Below are 20,029 nucleotides of genomic sequence, written 5' to 3'. Positions count from 1 at the left end.
CGAACCACGGCAAGTTGGCCATGTGAAAAAGGGAAAACGCAATGGCTCTTGGTAGAGAGGCACTCAGACGAGAATAAAGTCGCATAGGAGTTGTTGTTGGTTTATTTTTCAACATCGCCTGTGCAGAAAACACAACTCAGCCTCTGATCTTTGACGAGGAACTGGATGCATAGAGGTTGTTTTTCTTTCTTTTTTGGGAGGCCTGAATTACTTTCGAGGATTGACATGGATGTTAGTTACAAAATGAGTACAAGCACGCACACACAAAAAACACGCGCTCAGAGCAATACATTACTAACAACAACAAAACCGAACAAAAGAAAGAAACAAAGGAGAACCAAAATCTACACAAAGACAGAGACAACCAGGCACAGAAACTAAACACAGACTTCACCATCACTGCTAGGAAGTTAGGAGAAAAAGCCACTGGTGTCAAATGAGACAGCGGCCTCGTTAGCAAAGGACTGACATTTCAATCGTGAAACAGAAACGCCAGCGTTTAAAAAGTCACATCGTCTCTTTCGTTCATCTTGAGTTGAACTTGTCAGCAAACTCCGGAGCGTCAAAGATAATGCGACTAACAGAAGGTACTTTTTGCACGAGGACATACAGTGGTACCTGGGATGTGAGGCCCCTCCCTTGAGAGGACTCCTAGACACCATATGTTGTCCCTTTGTCTATTATCTCAACTAAATATACATGTCATGACAGGCCACCTGCAATGTAGGGACACTTTCAGTTGGTCTAAGGGTGTCCTTTCATCGCAGGTACCACTGTACTCATTAAGTGCTGTTTCCATTGCCCATTTACAACCAACTTTTTAACTACTTTCGAACGATTTTTGTCACAACAAAGTTTGTTGAAAAACGCTGCCCATGTGTACAGCGCAAACGTTCAGTCTACTTTTAAGCAACGATTCTCGGCCGATTTGAACGTTCGGACTTTGAACACGGATGGTGTTTCGGAAAAGGGAAGTAGTTCGATAAGCGTGGTTTAGCTAGTGCTAACCAATCAGCAATAGTTCCCGTGAGGACGTTAAGTGTAAATCAGCAGCATCATGCAACAGTGTCAGCAGCATTCGACTCAGTTTTTGAGTCACGACCAAGTCGGGTCTAAATCGCTGCATAATCTGTACACATGACCAACTTCTCGCCGATTTGGTTTCGGCAACTTCTTGATGACTTCTAACGGAGACTAAAGTTGGTTGAAAGATGGCGAAAAGTCGGCCATGACAACAGCTCTTCAGTTTGCACGAAACACGCTTAGACAGTGTGTGAACCTGAGGTGTGTGTAACCTGCACGAAACACGCTTAGACAGTGTGTGAACCTGAGGTGTGTGTGACATGCACGAAACACGCTTGGACAGTGTGTGAACCTGAGGTGTGTGTAACCTGCACGAAACACGCTTAGACAGTGTATGAACCTGAGGTGTGTGTGACATGCACGAAACACGCTTGGACAGTGTGTGAACCTGAGGTGTGTGTGACATGCACGAAACACGCTTCGACAGTGTGTGAACCTGAGGTGTGTGTGACATGCACGAAACACGCTTCGACAGTGTGTGAACCTGAGGTGTGTGTAACCTGCACGAAACACGCTTAGACAGTGTGTGAACCTGAGGTGTGTGTAACCTGCACGAAACACGCTTAGACAGTGTGTGAACCTGAGGTGTGTGTGACCTGCACGAAACACGCTTAGACAGTGTGTGAACCTGAGGTGTGTGTGACCTGCACGAAACACGCTTAGACAGTGTGTGAACCTGAGGTGTGTGTAACCTGCACGAAACACGCTTGGACAGTGTGTGAACCTGAGGTGTGTGTAACCTGCACGAAACACGCTTAGACAGTGTGTGAACCTGAGGTGTGTGTGACCTGCACGAAACACGCTTAGACAGTGTGTGAACCTGAGGTGTGTGTAACCTGCACGAAACACGCTTAGACAGTGTGTGAACCTGAGGTGTGTGTAACCTGCACGAAACACGCTTAGACAGTGTATGAACCTGAGGTGTGTGTGACCTGCACGAAACACGCTTCCCAGCCAGCATGATTCTGCGTGACGCATGCGTTATTTCTGCGTTTTTCATGCGGGGATGCGTACGGCCTCGTGACACCTTCGCTTCGCGCGCGTTACTTTTCGCCAACTTTTACGCAGATTGTCGCATTCGAAACGACTTCACCACGCAGTGTTTAGCACGCATGGATTCAATGAAAAGGTGATTGCAATTTTTATTTTTCCTAATTTTATACCGTGGGTTTATGCATTTACTTCATGAAATAATTTATTATATTTTATGTTATTAAAAAATATTTACTTTTAAATTTTGGTTATGAATAGTTATTCTTCTTCAAAAACTTCTTCTTTTTTTTTTTAGAAAAAAAATTGCATAAAAACTTTCAATCCGTTATTTTTCAGTTTATCTTAAGACAGTTTCGGTTTTAAAAAAATTGCATTTAAAAGTTTAATAAAAATATTTTTATTTTATGTAATGGTTTTCCCATTTAATTTTTATTTAATCATTTTGTTATTACCAACATTTATTTGCTTAATTGTTATCCTGATTATTTTTATCTTAAAATAAATATGATTATTTTAATTTGTATTATCATTATAATTGTTTTAGCATGTAATATAATTATTGTAATGGGGATTTGGTATTGTTGTAGGAATCAGCTTTCCACAAAATAATGTCGTGGAAAAATCTAGGCAAAGCATAATAAAAATATTATATGAACAGAAAAGATAACTGAAATCTATATGAACACCCATAACAAAACGATAAAAACATTTAAAAAATGCAGATTAAACAAAAAAATGTAAACTAAAGTAACTTTGAAACTAATTATCTACTCAAAATAAAGGCTGATGTTAATGGTTACATAAAATTTGTTCTCAGCATATTTTCATTTTATTTTATTTTGCTTTGGAAGAAAATCTCTATGAAAGTTCAATTTCAGGGGAGACAGTTACCTTGACTGAAAAGAGCAATTTATTGAAGTTATTTCCCTTGTCTGTCAGAAAATCAGACAATCTCCAACTTCCTGTTGGCAAGAAGTCTGTCAAATCCACATTGTATCGGCGTTTTTTTGCTTTTTCTTCATATTGACTTGTATTTTTGACTTGCTTATTGGATGCAAGGTAATCTTATCCTTCTCTCTGAAATGAAGATTGACTTCTTTCAAGAATAGGTAAGTTGATCAACTGAAGGAAAGATTTGGGAATTTGAATTTTTGATAGCTCGCGGCTTCGGCTTCCGAGTTTGATGGCAGAGAGAATTTCTCACACTTTCGATTTTTTTTTCGCCTAGAAGAACACTGTTCTATTCATTCATGTTTGTTTTGTCTGAAAGATGGATGAATGAACTAACTTTTCCAAAAACATAAAGTTGATTGATGCAGTGGTTTGTTTTTAAGGAGTTGTGGAAGAGTGAAAATACCATCCGAATCCCGATTCGCGGGTCGCTCACGGCACCATAAAAACTGAATTTTCGTTTATCATTTTATGTCTCATTGTCTGTTTCTTGGTGAACTTTGGTTGGTTCCTAATCTGGTCGAGTCATTGCGGCAGCAGTTGTCAGGAGCTTTAGTAGTAATACTAATAGGCTCTTCATATATCTGTGTGTTTTTTTATTTGTATCTTTTTATTTTTTTACAGATGTTCAACTTTCAGTTCCGCATACTGACATAGACTCATAGTCATAGTGGAATATTCTGTGTCTGAGTCTCGGAAAAGAGAAAAATTACCCTTGTTCCCGAGGCATGCATAGACTAGAGAGGCAGGCAGAGGCTGTGTCAGCGTGTGCAGTGATAAAGTTGAAAAACAGATTTTTTTGAAATAAAAATAAAAAATACATCACAGAGAAAATAAATATACTAATTTAGTGAAATTGAGATGCTTATATTTAATAATTAATATTCCAGTTTTGATGTTTGCGTGTTACTGTTACTGTTAGGTTTGGGAATCAATGTGATCCTATTTAACTTCCAAGTATTTATTTTTTCAGAAAGCTTTGACAATGCAGTAGTGTTTGAATCTGTAATGAAATATTCGTTTTTGATGACAATTTTAATGAGCGAACTAATTCATTTATTTTCAAGCTACCTGGCTCAAATGCAATATCAAAGTCCCGACTTAATCAAAGATTACTTAACAGGTCCGCCTCAACTATCACACACACACACACACACACACACACACACACACACACACACACACACACACACACACATACGCTAACACAAACGAACACGTGCGCACAATGCTCGCGCGCACGCTTACACACACACACACACACACACACACACACACGCACGCACGCACGCACGCACACACACACACACACACACACAAACGAACACGTGCGCGCAACGCTCGGCCGCACGCACACACACACACACACACACACACACACACACACACAGCTAGATAATACATCATCTGATATGTTTCCTTGTTCATATGCTTTTTTCAAGTCATAAACGTAAACAATGAATGGTTTTACTGGGATTTTGTGCAGCGTTTTGTATTATCTGCGTTGTTGTCGGATTTAAATACTCTCTCAAAAACTGGGTATCTAATCACGACCGATAAGATTTTCCCCTTTTCGATTAAAAAGTACAATGAGATTTAGTCAGAACCATAACATTATTCTTCCAAAAACACTTATTAACATCCATGTAAAAGAAACACAACTCTGTTCATCAAATTATCTCCCCCTTTGCAAGAAACGTATGGCGAAGGCACATTTCGCGCCGCGGTGCAGATGACGCAATTAACTCTCGTGACGAAACGATTGGTTCGTGACATCGCGTCATCAACCGTTCATGAATGGCCCTTGTATGAATGGCATTCTTTCTGTTGGGATGACGTGTGAACCTCATCATTAGTGACTTGGAAAATCGGTCGGATTTAGGTATCCCCGAAGTCGGTCGGAATTGGATACACTTACCAGGCTACACTCTTCCACACTGACAGGCGCGCAGGCACGTACGCACGCACATATATATGCAACAATAACAATGACAAAAATCAAACTTTTAAAAGCACTTGAAAGTTAATACACAAAGCAACTATTGATTCCCTACGATTATATGATCGTGACTGGCTCTCTTTCCAAGTTGGAACGTTTTCAATCTGCTGTCTGACGTCATCAAAGTGTTGAAAAACGTACGGCAATGTCTATAAAACTCTCACTTGACCACAACATTCACAATGCAGTGCATTCAAGGATTGAAAAAAACCACTGGCGTTGATCAGACACAGTCACTGAATGTTGTTATTTTACAAATGAATCTGCTTAACATTTGGTAAGAAATGACCGTCAAAGTGCCGGGCGGTCGTGAGAATTCAAGGTTTTCAGAGACAGACAGTAAATAACGTGCTCTGAAATAAACACATGCCGAAAAATTCTTTAGTCAGCCAGTTGATCATCTGCCTGACAACGGATAGGAAGTATAAAATTGGTCGCATCATGGCAATTTGCTGTGTATGGCGGTCATAGCAGACGATTTGTCTTCAGGACGGTCGTGAGAAAAAATGAGACAGACACCTTGCCCGAGTGACTAGACAGTAAATAACGTGCTCTGAAATAAACACATGCCGAAAAATTCTTTAGTCAGCCAGTTGATCATCTGCCTGACAACGGATAGGAAGTGTAAAATTGGTTGAATCATGACAATTTGCTGTGTATGGCGGTTATAGCAGACGATTTTGTCTGCAGGGCGGTCGTGAGAAAAAATGAGACAGACACCTTGCCCGAGTTACTAGACAGTAAAATAACGTGCTCTGAAATGAACACATGCCGAAAAATTCTTTAGTCAGCCAGTTGATTATCTGCCTGACAACGGATAGGAAGTGTAAAATTGGTTGCATCATGACAATTTGCTGTGTATGGCGGTTATAGCGGACGATTTGTCTGCAGGGCGGTCGTGAGAAAAAATGAGACAGACACCTTGCCCGAGTGACAAAATGACCAAGCGCAAGTAGAATAAGCCGTAGTTAGCCTTTCAAAACCCTTTCATATCGTGATTTGATGGAAATTGCTACTTATTAAAAGCATGTTACGTCCAAACCTTTTAACAGCCATTCCAACTGAACAGATTTGTAATTAACGTTTTTGAGACAGACACATTTAGAAAAAAGACCGTTTACTTCACATGCGATTGTATCGACTAAACATAAACACATTCATTGTTTTTTTTAACTAAGTGTGTTCATCTATCTCTGTTCTTTGGTTTCTAATGTACTTTTAACTGGATTTCTTAGTGTGTTTTTGTACTGGTGCCTTTGTCTATTGCAATGTGGCTAAAAAGGGAAATCGTGTCTGTCTCATTTCTCACGACCGACCTACCTTTTTCGCTGGTGGGGAATACAAACTTGACTTAAATTCGATCAAAGTTTATTTTTCATATGTAAATTCCGAAGACATTCGACACAGACCAGTGAAAATTCACGACTCAACAAAACGAAACATTTTATTTGATATCAAAGTTAGGGACATACCCGACTCTGAAGACTGTGAAACCTGTCAGGAGCTTTAGTAGTAATACTAATAGGCTCTTCATATATCTTTTATTTATTTATTTGTATCTTTTTATTTTTCCACAGATGTTCAACTTTCAGTTCCGCATACTGACATAGACTCATAGTCATAGTGGAATATTCTGTGTCTGAGTCTCGGAAAAGAGAAAAATTACCCTTGTTCCCGAGGCATGCATAGACTAGAGAGGCAGGCAGAGGCTGTGTCAGCGTGTGCAGTGATAAAGTTGAAAAACAGATTTTTTTGAAATAAAAATAAAAAATACATCACAGAGAAAATAAATATACTAATTTAGTGAAATTGAGATGCTTATATTTAATAATTAATATTCCAGTTTTGATGTTTGCGTGTTACTGTTACTGTTAGGTTTGGGAATCAATGTGATCCTATTTAACTTCCAAGTATTTATTTTTTCAGAAAGCTTTGACTTGAGTATGACGGTGCTCACTGCTTGTTTGAACTGAAGGTGAAGAAAGCTGAGATGGACAGTGACCTTAACACCGCCACCGATGCCAGTAACGCAGACTGTCGTTCCGTCCCGGCAAGGTGAAGATGAACAGGTATGGCTCGATAGCAATGAGTGTCTCATTCAGAGTCATTGATAGTGACACTGACAGCGTCTTTTTGTTCTGTGACTTTGGCTTATTTTGTGTTTTATTGAGTCACTTGAGAAAAAGTGACTCTATGTAATCGGTCAGTGTTAGTCTGTCCGGCCGGCCGGCCGTCCGGCCGTCCGTAGACACCACCTTAACGTTGGACTTTTCTCGGAAACTATCAAAGCGATCGGGCTCATATTTTGTTTAGTCGTGACCTCCAATGACCTCTACACTTTAACGATGGTTTCGTTGACCTTTGACCTTTTTCAAGGTCACAGGTCAGCGTCAAAGGAAAAATTAGACATTTTATATCTTTGACAAAGTTCATCGGATGTGATTGAAACTTTGTAGGATTATTCTTTACATCAAAGTATTTACATCTGTAGCCTTTTACGAACGTTATCAGAAAAACAAGGGAGATAACTAGCCTTTTCTGTTCGGCAACACACAACTTAACGTTGGGCTTTTCTCGGAAACTATAAAAGTGACCGGGCTCAAATTTTATGTGAACGTGACTCATTGTGTTGTGAATAGCAATTTCTTCCTGTCCATCTGATGCCTCATATAATATTCAGAACTGCGAAAGTGACTCGATCGAGCGTTTGCTCTTCTTGTTCTTTTAGTTATAACCAGATGTGTCAAACAAATTCAGCTGATCTCTTTTACTGTTTTAGTGAAACAAATGTATTGTTTCCAGCAAAGGGAAAAAAAATCGGGTGGGGGCGGTTGGTCGATTTCATTTTTATATTTAAATTTTTATTTTATTTTAATAATAATAATAATAATAATAATAATAAGAACATTTATATAGCGCTAAATCAAAAACTTTCGTTAAAAAGGCTTGCTCTAAGCGCTTGACATCTAAACTAAAACGTCATTCACACTCTTTACAATGATGTACAAGAACTTCATGTCACACTCTTTCATTCAGTATAGCACCATTCACACAGTTGTTATTCTGTACAAGACAATAAGTTAGTCTAACATTTAGAATGTTCATAAGATGAAAACAAGAGAAAACTAGACTGATTAATAGTTTTATTGATGTTTGTTTTTAATTAACACAGGCATCTCATTGATGAGAAAGTGTGAACTGTGTCCGCGGGATGCCAGAGAAGAGTAACTTTTCATCCAAAGTCTGCAAAATTGAATTTAAAATTTAACCTTTTTGATGAATATTTTTGAATGAATACAAAAAGTTCTAGTGTTTGGAGGAAAAGTTAAGGTCAGTTCAACTTTAAACAAGGATTTTTAGTGTGTGTTTGTTCTTCTGTCTAAAAAAAAAAAAAAAAAAATCTGCTTGAAGTAAATACACACAAAAATTTTCATCTCCAACTGCTGAGTCCCTACATCTTTTTACCCCATCAAATGCCACTCTGTATGCCCCTTTAAAAATTGATTGCAATATATATATTCCTCATCTTCTCCTGAATTCAAAAATATAGAGATGTCACGTTTACTTTGAACATTTGCTCAGATTGTTTTTTAGTGCTGATGGTTTCTTTTCAGGCCGACAGATTGTCTAAAATATGTATTGCTTCATGTAAATGACTTTTTGTTCTTCTTTTCTTCCATTCAGCGGACACAAGACTACGAGCAGAGCAGAGCGGCAAGATAAACATCAGTTCTTGCTGCTGGAGAAGGTTCTACAGGAGCAGATGGACCTGATGCGACTAATTTAGTAATTGGTTGCCAAAGAATCATGGTGGAGCCAGAGCCTGTGCTACTGTTCGATGGAGTCATCTTTTTACTGTTGAGTGTGGAAGATGTTGAAGGCACATGATGGATCTGTCGAAGGAGTGATCACTGGTAGGTGGCTTTGAATGCTATTGTTGAAGCAGACCAGTCATGCCTGTGCTATTTTCCCCAGATAACTGTAGCAAGATCTTGTGAGAGTGACATGTTATTGTTAGACGCTCTTTAGGCTTTAAATGTTACCTTGAGTGTGTGCTTTTTGGAGGATGCCAGATGTCATCACGGTTCACGGGTGTATCTTAACTGTTCATCAGTTCTCAGTCATGACCAGTTTCCCATTATCCTGGGAATTCATGCAAGGTTTATGCGTATTGGTCACATTTGTGAATTTAACCAACACATTTTGATGATAAAACTATGCTTATGGGTACGCACAATGATGGGCCTCTTTTTCTCATGTGGGGTGCGGAAAATGCATGCACCACTTTGTTTTCTGTGATCATTGCATCTGTGAGAAATAATGCAAATATTGCTCTGTGGCCAGAGCTGCCATCTGCTAGGTTTTCAGGGATGTAACAGAAATTGCTACGCTGTTTCCTCAAGTTCAAAATTGCAAGTGCTACACTCAAGCAAATAATCACAAACATGCAACAGTGCCTTCTTGTGAGTTCTGATTCTCACTTTGTGTAGGCATCGGATTATGTGTCAGAAAAAAATTGTCCACACTGAATAGTATCACGGTTGACGCTCTCTTCTAACTATGTTTGTGCTTTCCAAATGAAGGTTTGTGAGATAGTATTGAATGATTGATGCAGGTCACCTGAGGTGTGTGATTACATTTTATGACAATGCTAGTGCTACACTCAATCACCATTTGCTCTTCTGAAAACTTTTTTTTTTTAAGCAAGTGCGATTTTTTGCTCCAGGTGACAGTATGATGCTTCCAGATTGAATTGTTTGTATGTGAAGAAGAGCTGTCTGAATATTTGATTTTTGGAATTCAGTTGGCTTGTTTTGTTTGTTTCAGATCCATGACCATGAGCTCGGTGTGGTTGGTGGACATGAACTAAAGACGACTACTGATGCTGTGATGACGAAGGTGTTCCATAGGCTACACGGTTGCTGACAGGGGGCTCTGGGGGAGGGCAGGGAAAGAGACCATGGTGTACGCTGCGACTAAAAGCCATCGACAGTGAGTTGTTTTTCATAATTTGTAAAATCATCCTGGTCCTTTTAGGAAGAAGATAAAATCCATGTCTACAAAACAACAAGTTATTTCTGTCTCAAATTTTGTTCTTTGGAATCAATTTTAAATTTGCCATGTTTCACATGTGAATGATAGTTGTCAAAGCTTTTACGCTTAACATTAAATTGCTAGAAGCCAAGTTCCTGAGCTCATTTGTCAGTGTCATGGATTTTCGACTACATACGAAATAAGGATGTTAGCAAACGGTATGATGTCGTCACATATGCGTCTGCACGTCACAGTACATGTATTATGAATTTCCGAAGGCCCCCAAAGAAAAAGTCATAGTAAAGGTAACTTTAACCACTTATGACGGGTATACCAGTCATGCGCTTGTGCAGCCGCAGCGCCTTAGAACGGGTAAACCCGTCTTCTCCGTTCCGGGATTTTCCAGAAATGCTACGTCACTGCTGACACACAAATAGCAGCCAATGGTTTGGTAGGATACCTCATTCTCATGAATAAACATAAATGGTGACGCGGTTTTGCGTTTGAAGGCTATTTTCGGCCTTGTCGACAGGGTATGGGAGAGAAATCTCGACTCGTCAAAATGGCTAACGGTGACTGTCGACCGGGCCCTAGTAGGGAAAAACAAAGCCGGACTGACGCTACAGGCGGTGCAAATGATTATGGATACTGACAGGGGAAGGGGGAGATCTTCTTTCGGACAATTCGTTGGAAACAGGTAGATGACAGTGATTATAATCCTTTCTTGGAGCGAGCAAAACAGCCACCTGTGTTTGATCCACAGGCACCGGAAGATGCGCCGGGCTTATTTTTCAAAAGTTCATATTTAAACATCATTATAAGCCAAACTAATTATCATTTCCATGATTAGACACTAAAAACAGATTCTTGGTTCAATTTCCTTTAAAAACAACATAGGTTTTACTTACCTACCTACTGCCAGTTTGAAGCTAGATTTTTGTGTGAATTATTACACCCCAAACTCCAATATTCCCTGGCAGTCAGGAATGCACATACCCAAGTTTTGATTGGCAGCGAAAGGGTTAAAACAAATATTAGGGTAGGTATTTTTTTTTACTTCTCTTCTACAAGGATTACAATGTGTTGTAATTTCCTAACTCAAGTATAGTTGGTGTGTTGTAAAAGCGTATGGTGTGTATGCAAGTTTGTGTGTCTGTATGATTTTTAGCAAGTTTACAGGCGTCAGGAAATAAACTTGAGACTTTTCTCAAATCAGTGATAGTTGTTTGATGATCTAAGTTCATGTTATTTTTTGTTTTGTCATGCAGAGGCTGTTCCGTGAAGCTGTACGGGTGCCACAGGTCAAGACCTTGAAGACGGCCGTTCAAGACTGGTTTTTGGAAGCCTGTGATAAAAGAAAGAGACAACAGGCCATGGAAGAGCCTTCATGATTTGGTTTGCAGTAATTGAACTTTGTAATCTCTGTAGGCTTATTTACAATGCTAGTTGCAAAAATTTGATGAATGTAAGATTTGACTCGCCTGAGAAATTGCTAGTGAGTAATTGTATTTCACAGTTCAGGTCTGTGTGGCTGATGGGTAATGTACAGAAGAGTCTGGGGTTTTGTTGGACATTATTTAAGCTAAGCTTTAAACTTCACACTCTTCTACAGATGATGTTCAGACATGATGTACCCTTTTAGGTTGTGTCAGAACGACAGAAGACTAAACTGGAAGTGCTCAACTACCATTACTATCAGTGGAGACGCATAGATGCATTTGAACTTTTCTTGTGGGTATCCCATACTAAAAATATAGAATACATGATTCTGGAAAAGCTGTTCAAGGGCACTTACACACTATATTCGATTTTTAATACACGACTCAAACCTTCAGGCTAAATTAAAATGAATAAAATACAAGTATAAAGAGTTCAGAAAAGAAGAAAACAAAAAGTGAACAAATAGAAAGAAAAGGTTTTAACAATTCCTTGTCATTTATGGGAGTCGAACGCAAACAACCTAGGCAGCTTGAAGGAGACAATGCATGATGCGGGTTTTTGTTGTTCTTTATTATTTTTTGGAGTTGAGTTGAGAATTTAGAACCGAGACTAGAAATATACTTTTTTTTTTTTTGCTGTTAAAACCGTTATGATTGGATTTCTATAGATGTAAGTCTTGGTGCACCTGATAAAAATTTAGCCCTTGAATGCAGGCAGTGTAAGGTAAATGAAGCAAAGTTCTCTCCGAAACAGCAAAAAAAATGCATTTCAATTATATTGATCCTCGCCACCTTATTTTGTCTGCTGCGCAGCTTGCCGCTGGAGACTTGTCTATCATTTTGTGAGTAAGCTGCGTGTTTTACATCCATTTTGAGATGGCAAACCTATGTTTTACGCAGTCTGATAAGTTTTTTTTAATTTATGAGTTTTATGTCATGTTTTTTTTTTAAATTTATGAGTTTATGTCATGTTGGTGTGCTTATACATATCAGTGGAGAAGGGGCATTGAATAAGTGTTTCTTTTTGATATCATTGTTCTGAATTTTGACTATTAGCTGGCATTTTACCTTTTGTTTCATTATTGTAGTTGTTACTTTTGTGTAGTGAAACTTGATAACTCACTGCTGCCCATGTCTAGGTTGTGTCAATTGTTTTTTCTTCACTGAACGTACCACTGATTATCAATGATGACATCAGGGTTTTGTTCTGTTTTTTCTCTGGCATTTGAATTTGCTTCAAATCATTGTGAACTTTTTTTTTCCATGCAAAGTTACTGGTATATGTGAATATGTTAACACACTTCAAATCAAAACCTGAAATGTCTCCTTTTTAAAAGTAATTTTTTAATTTCTTTTATTTAAATGGTACACATTCATATGATTGTCTCCCTTTTTTTTCCTTTTTTTTTGTTTTCCTTTTTTTTTTCTCTCTCCTTCTCTTATTTGGTTTTTTTCTTTCTTATTCTTCGGTTTGTTCTTCCTTTTATCTTCTTATCCTCTTTCTCTTGCTTGTTCCTTGTCCCAGTATGCTTTCACGCCGCCCCATCTAATTATTTTGTGCTCCATCCACATCTGAATTTCGTTCAGCTGCCTTGTCCGAAATGTGTGTGGGGCACATATGTATGTTTAATGTCAATGTTCATGTTTCAAGTTCCTTGCTTTGTGAATTGCATACCAATGTTTTATGCAGTCGTGATAGATTCTAAATGTATGTGTTATCCTAGTTTGGTGTACATTGACTGGATTTCGATCCCTGGAGAATGGGCATTAACTAAGTGTTTGTTTGTGATATCATTAGTAATCTGAAGTTCAACTATTAGCTGGCTTGTAGAACTTTTTTTCTCTTTTTGTTGCTGTTCTGTATTCAAACATGTTGATACAACTCACTGCTGCCTATGCCTAGGCTGTGCCAATTATTTATTTATTTGTTTACATCAATGTGATATAGTGACGAGTGTACATCAAAATTCTCTCTTATAAGTTATACTGGATTCTTCACTGCATGTACTACGGCGTATCGATGATGACTATCAGGGTTTTGTTCTATTTATTCTTTGTTCTGCCAATTTGAATTCTGCTTTGAATAGTATTTTGATCATTTTTGTTTCCGTGCTGCTGGTATGTCAAAATGCAGTGAAATTAAAACCTGGAAGTCACAATGGCAATAAGCGAGATTCAAATCTCTCCTTTGTTTTAATCAATTTATTTGACTGCATTTTTGTTTTAGAACTTGTACATAATTATGATCATCTCTGTTATCGAACCTGCACGCTTGACCTTTGTCTTTCTGGATCAATACAATGTTGTGCACTGCCCATTATTTGTTTGTGAGTGCGTAAAGCGGTTGTGTGGTCTGCGTAAAATTGTGTAGGTCAATCGTGACATCTGCGTGGAGAGTGCGTCAAATGCGTGAGAATGCGTAAAGCAATTGTGACATCTGCGTGGAGAGTGCGTCAAATGCGTGAGAATGCGTACAGCAATTGTGACATCTGCGTGAAGAGAGCGTAAAAAGCGCGTAATGCCTGAGAATGCGTCAATAATTCGTGACATCTGCGTGGAGAGTGCGTAAGATGATCAGGACATCTGCGTCAAGAGCGCGTTAAATGCGTAAAGCAATCGTGTCGTCTGCGTGGAGAGCGCGTTAATAGCGTGAGAATGCGTAAAGCAATCGTGACGTCTGCGTGGAGAGTGCGAATTTGTCTTGGTGTCAAATAAGCGTGCGCTGGAGGTGCGTATGGTCTGCGTAATCTGAGGGAAAACGAGTGTGTCACGCATGTATTTCGCTTTGCAAAATCGCGCGCGTTACGCATGCGTCCAGTGCAGTTGTTACGCAGAGTTTGGCGACTGCGACACGCATTCGCTGCGCAAAATTTTGCTGGCTGGGTTAGACAGTGTGTGAACCTGAGGTGTGTGTGACCTGCACGAAACACGCTTAGACAGTGTGTGAACCTGAGGTGTGTGTAACCTGCACGAAACACGCTTAGACAGTGTGTGAACCTGAGGTGTGTGTGACCTGCACGAAACACGCTTAGACAGTGTGTGAACCTGAGGTGTGTGTAACCTGCACGAAACACGCTTAGACAGTGTGTGAACCTGAGGTGTGTGTGACCTGCACGAAACACGCTTAGACAGTGTGTGAACCTGAGGTGTGTGTAACCTGCACGAAACACGCTTAGACAGTGTGTGAACCTGAGGTGTGTGTAACCTGCACGAAACACGCTTAGACAGTGTGTGAACCTGAGGTGTGTGTGACCTGCACGAAACACGCTTGGACAGTGTGTGAACCTGAGGTGTGTGTAACCTGCACGAAACACGCTGAGACAGTGTGTGAACCTGAGGTGTGTGTGACCTGCACGAAACACGCTTGGACAGTGTGTGAACCTGAGGTGTGTGTGACCTGCACGAAACACGCTTAGACAGTGTGTGAACCTGAGGTGTGTGTAACCTGCACGAAACACGCTTAGACAGTGTGTGAACCTGAGGTGTGTGTAACCTGCACGAAACACGCTTAGACAGTGTGTGAACCTGAGGTGTGTGTAACCTGCACGAAACACGCTTAGACAGTGTGTGAACCTGAGGTGTGTGTAACCTGCACGAAACACGCTTAGACAGTGTGTGAACCTGAGGTGTGTGTGACCTGCACGAAACACGCTTAGACAGTGTGTGAACCTGAGGTGTGTGTAACCTGCACGAAACACGCTTGGACAGTGTGTGAACCTGAGGTGTGTGTAACCTGCACGAAACACGCTTAGACAGTGTGTGAACCTGAGGTGTGTGTGACCTGCACGAAACACGCTTAGACAGTGTGTGAACCTGAGGTGTGTGTAACCTGCACGAAACACGCTTAGACAGTGTGTGAACCTGAGGTGTGTGTAACCTGCACGAAACACGCTTAGACAGTGTATGAACCTGAGGTGTGTGTGACCTGCACGAAACACGCTTAGACAGTGTGTGAACCTGAGGTGTGTGTGACCTGCACGAAACACGCTTGGACAGTGTGTGAACCTGAGGTGTGTGTAACCTGCACGAAACACGCTGGGACAGTGTGTGAACCTGAGGTGTGTGTGACCTGCACGAAACACGCTTGGACAGTGTGTGAACCTGAGGTGTGTGTGACCTGCACGAAACACGCTTGGACAGTGTGTGAACCTGAGGTGTGTGTGACCTGCACGAAACACGCTTGGACAGTGTGTGAACCTGAGGTGTGTGTAACCTGCACGAAACACGCTGGGACAGTGTGTGAACCTGAGGTGTGTGTGACATGCACGAAACACGCTTGGACAGTGTGTGAACCTGAGGTGTGTGTGACCTGCACGAAACACGCTTGGACAGTGTGTGAACCTGAGGTGTGTGTAACCTGCACGAAACACGCTGGGACAGTGTGTGAACCTGAGGTGTGTGTAACCTGCACGAAACACGCTTGGACAGTGTGTGAACCTGAGGTGTGTGTGACCTGCACGAAACACGCTTGGACAGTGTGTGAACCTGAGGTGTGTGTAACCTGCACGAAACACGCTGGGACAGTGTGTGAACCTGAGGTGTGTGTAACCTGCACGAAACACGCTTGGACAGTGTGTGAACCTGAGGTGTGTGTGACCTGCACGAAACACGCTTAGACAGTGTGTGAACCTGAGGTGTGTGTAACCTGCACGAAACACGCTTAGACAGTGTGTGAACCTGAGGTGTGTGTGACATGCACGAAACACGCTTGGACAGTGTGTGAACCTGAGGTGTGTGTAACCTGCACGAAACACGCTTAGACAGTGTGTGAACCTGAGGTGTGTGTAACCTGCACGAAACACGCTTAGACAGTGTGTGAACCTGAGGTGTGTGTAACCTGCACGAAACACGCTTAGACAGTGTGTGAACCTGAGGTGTGTGTAACCTGCACGAAACACGCTTAGACAGTGTATGAACCTGAGGTGTGTGTAACCTGCACGAAACACGCTTAGACAGTGTGTGAACCTGAGGTGTGTGTGACATGCACGAAACACGCTTAGACAGTGTATGAACCTGAGGTGTGTGTAACCTGCACGAAACACGCTTAGACAGTGTATGAACCTGAGGTGTGTGTAACCTGCACGAAACACGCTTAGACAGTGTGTGAACCTGAGGTGTGTGTGACATGCACGAAACACGCTTGGACAGTGTGTGAACCTGAGGTGTGTGTGACCTGCACGAAACACGCTTGGACAGTGTGTGAACCTGAGGTGTGTGTGACATGCACGAAACACGCTTGGACAGTGTGTGAACCTGAGGTGTGTGTGACATGCACGAAACACGCTTGGACAGTGTGTGAACCTGAGGTGTGTGTGACCTGCACGAAACACGCTTGGACAGTGTGTGAACCTGAGGTGTGTGTGACATGCACGAAACACGCTTGGACAGTGTGTGAACCTGAGGTGTGTGTGACATGCACGAAACACGCTTGGACAGTGTGTGAACCTGAGGTGTGTGTGACATGCACGAAACACGCTTGGACAGTGTATGAACCTGAGGTGTGTGTAACCTGCACGAAACACGCTTAGACAGTGTATGAACCTGAGGTGTGTGTAACCTGCACGAAACACGCTTAGACAGTGTATGAACCTGAGGTGTGTGTAACCTGCACGAAACACGCTTAGACAGTGTGTGAACCTGAGGTGTGTGTGACATGCACGAAACACGCTTGGACAGTGTGTGAACCTGAGGTGTGTGTGACCTGCACGAAACACGCTTGGACAGTGTGTGAACCTGAGGTGTGTGTGACATGCACGAAACACGCTTGGACAGTGTGTGAACCTGAGGTGTGTGTGACATGCACGAAACACGCTTGGACAGTGTGTGAACCGGAGGTGTGTGTGACCTGCACGAAACACGCTTGGACAGTGTGTGAACCTGAGGTGTGTGTGACATGCACGAAACACGCTTGGACAGTGTGTGAACCTGAGGTGTGTGTGACATGCACGAAACACGCTTGGACAGTGTGTGAACCTGAGGTGTGTGTGACATGCACGAAACACGCTTGGACAGTGTGTGAACCTGAGGTGTGTGTGACATGCACGAAACACGCTTGGACAGTGTGTGAACCTGAGGTGTGTGTGACATGCACGAAACACGCTTGGACAGTGTGTGAACCTGAGGTGTGTGTGACATGCACGAAACACGCTTGGACAGTGTGTGAACCTGAGGTGTGTGTGACATGCACGAAACACGCTTGGACAGTGTGTGAACCTGAGGTGTGTGTGACATGCACGAAACACGCTTGGACAGTGTGTGAACCTGAGGTGTGTGTGACATGCACGAAACACGCTTCGACAGTGTGTGAACCTGAGGTGTGTGTGACATGCACGAAACACGCTTCGACAGTGTGTGAACCTGAGGTGTGTGTAACCTGCACGAAACACGCTTAGACAGTGTATGAACCTGAGGTGTGTGTAACCTGCACGAAACACGCTTAGACAGTGTGTGAACCTGAGGTGTGTGTGACCTGCACGAAACACGCTTGGACAGTGTGTGAACCTGAGGTGTGTGTGACCTGCACGAAACACGCTTAGACAGTGTGTGAACCTGAGGTGTGTGTAACCTGCACGAAACACGCTTAGACAGTGTGTGAACCTGAGGTGTGTGTAACCTGCACGAAACACGCTTAGACAGTGTGTGAACCTGAGGTGTGTGTGACCTGCACGAAACACGCTTAGACAGTGTGTGAACCTGAGGTGTGTGTGACCTGCACGAAACACGCTTAGACAGTGTGTGAACCTGAGGTGTGTGTAACCTGCACGAAACACGCTTGGACAGTGTGTGAACCTGAGGTGTGTGTAACCTGCACGAAACACGCTTAGACAGTGTGTGAACCTGAGGTGTGTGTGACCTGCACGAAACACGCTTAGACAGTGTGTGAACCTGAGGTGTGTGTAACCTGCACGAAACACGCTTAGACAGTGTGTGAACCTGAGGTGTGTGTAACCTGCACGAAACACGCTTAGACAGTGTATGAACCTGAGGTGTGTGTGACCTGCACGAAACACGCTTAGACAGTGTGTGAACCTGAGGTGTGTGTGACCTGCACGAAACACGCTTAGACAGTGTGTGAACCTGAGGTGTGTGTAACCTGCACGAAACACGCTTAGACAGTGTGTGAACCTGAGGTGTGTGTGACCTGCACGAAACACGCTTAGACAGTGTGTGAACCTGAGGTGTGTGTAACCTGCACGAAACACGCTTAGACAGTGTGTGAACCTGAGGTGTGTGTGACCTGCACGAAACACGCTTAGACAGTGTGTGAACCTGAGGTGTGTGTAACCTGCACGAAACACGCTTAGACAGTGTGTGAACCTGAGGTGTGTGTAACCTGCACGAAACACGCTTAGACAGTGTGTGAACCTGAGGTGTGTGTGACCTGCACGAAACACGCTTGGACAGTGTGTGAACCTGAGGTGTGTGTAACCTGCACGAAACACGCTGAGACAGTGTGTGAACCTGAGGTGTGTGTGACCTGCACGAAACACGCTTGGACAGTGTGTGAACCTGAGGTGTGTGTGACCTGCACGAAACACGCTTAGACAGTGTGTGAACCTGAGGTGTGTGTAACCTGCACGAAACACGCTTAGACAGTGTGTGAACCTGAGGTGTGTGTAACCTGCACGAAACACGCTTAGACAGTGTGTGAACCTGAGGTGTGTGTAACCTGCACGAAACACGCTTAGACAGTGTGTGAACCTGAGGTGTGTGTAACCTGCACGAAACACGCTTAGACAGTGTGTGAACCTGAGGTGTGTGTGACCTGCACGAAACACGCTTAGACAGTGTGTGAACCTGAGGTGTGTGTAACCTGCACGAAACACGCTTAGACAGTGTGTGAACCTGAGGTGTGTGTAACCTGCACGAAACACGCTTAGACAGTGTGTGAACCTGAGGTGTGTGTGACCTGCACGAAACACGCTTAGACAGTGTGTGAACCTGAGGTGTGTGTAACCTGCACGAAACACGCTTAGACAGTGTGTGAACCTGAGGTGTGTGTAACCTGCACGAAACACGCTTAGACAGTGTATGAACCTGAGGTGTGTGTGACCTGCACGAAACACGCTTAGACAGTGTGTGAACCTGAGGTGTGTGTGACTGCACGAAACACGCTTGGACAGTGTGTGAACCTGAGGTGTGTGTAACCTGCACGAAACACGCTTGGACAGTGTGTGAACCTGAGGTGTGTGTGACCTGCACGAAACACGCTTGGACAGTGTGTGAACCTGAGGTGTGTGTGACATGCACGAAACACGCTTGGACAGTGTGTGAACCTGAGGTGTGTGTGACCTGCACGAAACACGCTTGGACAGTGTGTGAACATGAGGTGTGTGTAACCTGCACGAAACACGCTGGGACAGTGTGTGAACCTGAGGTGTGTGTGACATGCACGAAACACGCTTGGACAGTGTGTGAACCTGAGGTGTGTGTGACCTGCACGAAACACGCTTGGACAGTGTGTGAACCTGAGGTGTGTGTAACCTGCACGAAACACGCTGGGACAGTGTGTGAACCTGAGGTGTGTGTA

The 20,029-nt window shown here is 42.5% G+C and overlaps 1 long non-coding RNA gene across 1 annotated transcript; it reads left to right on the top strand.

Moving 5' to 3' along the window:
• The first annotated feature begins 7,872 nt into the window (after window positions 1-7,872).
• LOC138949957 (uncharacterized) lies at window positions 7,873-13,814 on the top strand. The gene is made up of 3 exons (XR_011450467.1): window positions 7,873-8,940; window positions 9,854-10,018; window positions 11,329-13,814. It is a non-coding gene; the product is annotated as an uncharacterized lncRNA (long non-coding RNA).
• The last annotated feature ends 6,215 nt before the right edge of the window (window positions 13,815-20,029 follow it).

Source organism: Littorina saxatilis, linkage group LG1 (assembly GCF_037325665.1).
Source record: "Littorina saxatilis isolate snail1 linkage group LG1, US_GU_Lsax_2.0, whole genome shotgun sequence".
In the NCBI taxonomy this organism is placed as follows: domain Eukaryota; kingdom Metazoa; phylum Mollusca; class Gastropoda; order Littorinimorpha; family Littorinidae; genus Littorina; species Littorina saxatilis.
Note: the sequence above shows the minus strand (reverse complement) of the source record. Positions and strands in the feature narration are given on the sequence as shown.